Source organism: Hesperophylax consimilis, chromosome 15 (assembly GCF_061612785.1).
Source record: "Hesperophylax consimilis isolate HC1 chromosome 15, BYU_Hcon_1.0, whole genome shotgun sequence".
Lineage (NCBI taxonomy): Eukaryota > Metazoa > Arthropoda > Insecta > Trichoptera > Limnephilidae > Hesperophylax > Hesperophylax consimilis.
In genome coordinates, this window is record NC_142850.1 from 18,113,175 (window position 1) to 18,119,174 (window position 6,000).

Sequence of the window (6,000 nt, forward strand, 5' to 3'; positions counted from 1 at the left end):
GAGTCTACGGAAGGGAAATTGGAAGGGATGAGTTGGAGTAAGGTGGGCGAATCAACAATACTAATAACAAATAATTATTAATAATTAATAATAATAATAACAAATTAATAATAGTAACAAATAGAAATAATGATATCCGCACTGGGATATCCCATACTGAGAACTTTTCGTTATCAACTTGACAGTAGTTGGTAGTTGTCGTTCCAATAGAAACTCAATACACGAATATAAGTTAATTTCAGAACAAAGATTTTACAAACAATTTTTAACGGATGTTAAAAAGTTGTTCTCACAACAAATATCCCTTGTTTGATGGAACTAATAATGAATTTTTTAATTGAATCGGATTTTATTTGATAATCCTGACAATGGACGGGACGAATCAAAGTTAATCACAGACGAACCAACTTGGCACGCGATCGTAAAAGATCACACGTTCTAGACTTCAGACAAAGTGGTGGGAGTAATACCTACCAGTTTATCTTTTATCTGTCTTAACTAAAGATTAAACCTGGCTTAGAACACGCTTGCTTTTTGTTGAAGAAACCACAAATCGTGGCATAAAACACGCACAAAAAGCTTTAAGTCAAATTACATCTCGTAATTTGTTCATTATGACTCTTGTAACTTGTACGCATGCAAAACATGATCATCTAAAGCAAGGACAATGAACAAGATCAAAGATAGTCAAAAGAAAATTCTGAAAATATCACAGACTTTATGAGTCACAATCACAAGCAAAGATTTTGATTGCGGCTTCAAATCCCGGCGTGCAAAAGTAAATTTTATTTGATTGGTTTGTATTATTTCAGAATGTGTTAATTAAAAATAATACAATGTAGGTTAACGTTTCAGAGTAGAACATACTCTCAGTATCGCTCTGGCGCATGACCACCATGCAGACTTTAAAACATCAAATAATAATAATGACTAGCAGTTAAAAACCCGCTCCGCTGGTTTTTTGCTAGTCCCTGTGGGCGGCACTTAGTTGGGCTTTGCCCAGTTTAAGTGATACTAACAACGGTTTACCTATAATAACCCAACCTAACCTAACCTAACTTATCAGGTCAAATTAGAGATTTGTCGGCTAATTTTACAATCAATGAAGTATTTCTAGCTTCTGATTTCATGTTTTTATTGGGTTGGCAGTGCCTACACTTCCCACAAACAAACGCGTATTATGCGCGAGCTTCACATCGGTGTTCTGTCAAAATGGTGCGAAATTATTATTTACGTAAATAAGATTATGTGTTAATAACCCGTTATTTATTTAAATAAGTATATTTCTAAACAACTAAATTTCTAAAATATTTTTGTATGTAAAAAAAAACAACTTATCCTAACATAACCTATCCTAACTTAACCCAACCACACCTATCCTAACCTAACCGAACCTATCCTAATCTGATCTATAATAGCCCAACCTTTCCTAATCTAACCTATAATAACCCAACCTAACCTAAGCTAACCTATAATATTTTTGTTATTTGTTTTTAAGGTGTTATACCGTGTTTCGCTAACTCCTTCTTTAGCCAACGTTTCGGACAACGTTACAATGTCCATCATCGGGGCAGATGTGTCCTATAATAACCCAACTCTGATAATACTAAGATACCAAACTAATCGAGAACAGGAGTAGTGCAATAAAATACATTTCATATTTGAGAATGATTAAGAGAACAATAAAAGGTGAATAGAAAATCATCCGCAAAAATGTTCTATTTAAAAACGAATAAAAAAAGGTCTATGGGTGATATTTTATGGTCTCGTGGGACAACCTGTAACAAGCTAGTTATTACATTTATCATAGATGATTTTACACTATTTTCTTCGCGTTAGAACTATGGGTGAACAATAGAAAGATACAAAGAAAGTTATGCGTTCGTTGATGTATTGTGGATGAACGATTTTGGTGAATCTTTTGTGCGCGTAATTTTATCCTTATAATTAATGGCCAATCTACCTTTTTTATTATCTGTGGGTACCTCCACCTAAATTCCGTAACCAAAATATAAGAACAACAAATTATTAGCCTGAAAAACACATATAAATTGAAAAAAATTTCCGAGAAAAAATAAATGCCGCCGATGGGAATTGAACTCGCAGCCTTCTGATTACCGGTCAGCTGCGCTAAACATTATGTGTTTCAGGCTACTAATTATTGCTCATAAAAATTAGTTATCCTTTGCGCTATACATAAAAACCTTGTCTTTTAAACGTTAGTTTATCATTAAAAAACAAAAAAATAAAAGTACTTAAAGAATATTTAGTTTATACTTCAATTTGATTCAAAAGCATCCGTGACATGGTTTGATGGAAAATTCAACTTTATAGCCGCGATAATAATGTCAAATTGAATGTTTTAACGGCTACCCAGATATAAAACTTCCGAGTTTAAAGTTCATAATAAAGTTTTCATCGGTTAAACTGAATAACTGATACTAAAAGTCTTACAATATGATATAAAGATGACAAGGATACAAGGGCAAAACATAAATTAAATTAAAACACAATCATTGTTTTGTCGATCGTTTGACAAAGTTAGTAGCGGAATTGATTGCTCATCAATCTCGATAAATTCATGTTTTCCGCGGAGTTTGCTGGATATTCTAGATATAAATTAGAAAGAATCATTAACTTTGTAGTAATACAATATTTTAAAGAACGTATTAATTCTAATAAATTTATTAATTTCAAATATATATTTTCTGCCAACACTTTGTGATGTGACATTATAATGTTTGGTTTATACGTAACATTTTAAAATTCAAATTCTATTATAAGCATTATATTTGAATTCCATAAAACGAATTTATGCCGCAGTTCTTGAAATAGTTGGTGATGCAATAGTCAGCATAGCATAGGTGCCTTCCAAGCAGTTGATCAGGTCTCAATTTTCGGCCACAGCAATATATGAAAAAATAATATATTCCGTGATTTTTCACGGGTGTATTTTAAATGATTTTTAAAACAGTTAACGGCGGAGATAATTATATTTATCACCGAAATGATTTGGTATAGGCAAAGATATTAGAAGAACGAGATATGTTGGCCGCCGGACCGTAGGCGGAGTACTACCTAATTAGGGTACTTTGAATACTATCGGGACGTGTACGCACAGAAATCTGTTCTATGTATTAGTGCAGATACCTTAGCGTAAACGAAGGTGTGCAGTAGTATTGGTGAACAAAACCGGCGACACTGGGCAAAACAATTCCACACAGTATGAACTACTCATAACACATCTCGTTCTTCTAATATCTTTGATCCCCCCTAACCCGTCTCAAAGTATTGTCCAACCCTTTGACAGAATATTTCTTCTGGTTGTTCACAGTACATAAAGGAACCGTTGTGATTTGCTCCCACGCAACATAAATATTACTTAACTAGTAATTTTTTCACATTTTTTTACAGAATTCGCATAAAGCCTTATTCTTATATAGGCGATATGCGCTGACATTGTAGGTAGCGAAAACCGATTGAGTATGCAGTATTCTCACTGTTCAAACCTAGGCGGATTTCACTTCTGCTAGTGGTAGCGAAACGTTATAAATGTTCGTCTGTCTAGTCAATATTCACCAATGGCATGGATGTTACTAATCACTACACACTGTAATCGTTCGTGACTAGTGAAAACAAGCATCTTATTATTGAAATGGATAGTCAAAGCGCCTATTTCGCAAAAAATTCCGCCTTACCGCCCACAAAGGCGGTAGGGTGAAATTGGTGGGGTTCTGGTTTCGCGCTGCCCGCGTAAACTCACACAAATTTAAAACAAAATTAAAAACATGGCTGAGAAAAAAGAGTGATATTCAACTTACAAACATTATGAAGACGATGTTAAGACAACTTGAATCTAAATACAAAAGTTTTTAAAACCACAGGCCTCCCCAGAACAGGAAACCCTAGTGAGGAGGATGCGAAAAAAAATTATACTGATATTATACTTTATACTTACATCACGTACAAACTTTGCAATTGAAACTAATATTTTTTTTAAATACCCTTCTGAATACCGCTTGATGTTTTTCGCTACCCACAGTGGCAGCGAATATCGCTTACATAGCTTAGGCAATATTGATACAAACAAATTTACAGAAAGATTAAATTCGAAGTGTTCGAATCAAAACAGAACTTCGCTACGCTCAATCAAATCAGATTTTTTTTTCAACTGTATAAATTACATTATATGGGTGATGTACATGTATAGTGTCTGTCTCATGGGCCACTATCCATGGCTCTACCCGACGAACTTTCTTCTGGGCATGCTGGGACTTCACTCCCTGCAGCTCAGAAGGGAGGGGTATGCCGCTACCCACTTATTCAGACTGCTGCGAGGCTATATTGAGAACTCAGCCATTTTGGAGCGCGTGAGTCTCTATGTTCCAGATGACTATCTTAGACAACGTCATCATAGATTATTCTATCTTCCTGCCTGCAGAACTAACCTGCCAATGGTTCTCCCGGTAGGGAGGAGTATATTGCTCCTGAACCAAATCTCCTCCGAGATTGATATATTTGGCGTCAGTGAGGAGAGATTCAGAAGGGAAATTCTTCTGATTCTTGAAAGAGTCTCTCCACATTGACGAGATCTTTCACCACTGTCTGAAATTTTTTTGGAAATTCCACATTTCTTGAAATTTCTTTTTCTATGTATAAATACTTAAAACAATATTTTGTAAAATTTATATAACCTAATTTCTTATATGTATTAAATCCTAATTTGTAATTGTGTAAGAAATTAATAAAATGTATTATTATTATTACTATCCTGTATTGAGAGCAGGCGCAGTTTTGAAAAATGATTTTATATTAGGTGTCGTAAAGAAGTTGTACTGGACACCTACGCCAGTGACATTGACTGTAAAATGTCGGTTTCCTCTCGGGGGTTCCTTGGGTAAAGATTTGCAATGAAACACAACTTCGCGAAAGTCGTCGGACAACTGACTGGTTGGGCCAGTTGTTTGCGTATTTATTGGGTTCAAATTCAACAATGTCTACACGTGTTAATGGAAAGCAATTATTCAAAACAGAAATATTATAAGGCGTCATAGAGAATTAATTACTAAGGTCCCACAGTTTGTCGTGTGAGTAATTCATCCTTGAACTGGCGATATGACACGTGTGCGGTGATTAAAAATCTTATCATCGTACGAGACAGAAGAAGATAGTAGAAGATTTCGACTATGCAGCCCGCAGGTGAAAAGGACGCTATTCTCAGCTTTCTGCATTACCTTGTATACTTGCGAGCTGTGGGCCAATTTCAAAAAGCGAACCATGGAAAGGCTTCGGATTCAATATAACAATGCTTACCGCATAATGTTCGGACTTCCAAGGTACTGCAGTGCCTCCTCGATGTTCGTGGAGGGGAGAGTTCCCGGCTTTGCAGCCCTAATGAGAACCAGGGTAGCAGGAACAAGGGGAAGGATCAACAACTCCAGAAACGGCCTCATCATCGAATCCCGCCAGACCTCAGGATCGAGCATCGAAAAACATTGGAGAAAAATATTGGCCACCATAATTATCGCTTCGATATACCAATAAGCTTACAAGAAATGTAAATGTTTTATGATATCACTCTCCATTCTATATATTTCCTTTTACTTTTTCTTATGTTTTATTTGCTTTATCAAACTTACATTTTATATTTTATTTTATTTGTACTTACTTGAATCTCTGTATATAACATTGTAGTTATATTTTATGGAATGTGTGGGATTTCACTCACCTCCCCACATTCTGGAATAAACAATTATTATTATTATTAATAATTATTTAGGTAAATCCATCTGCTGTCCGGTACAGAAGTTCTTAACCAATAAATTTATTTTAAAATTCAAGAAAACTCCCCATCAATCACGGCATGAAAATATCTTAAACTGATCAAAAAGCTTCAAAATTTTTGAACAATGAAACCGTGAATACCTTGATTCTGTAAGAAAAGTTGAATAAAAATTTAATATCTTTTAAGCAGACCGAATTACATATTCAGTTCGCGTT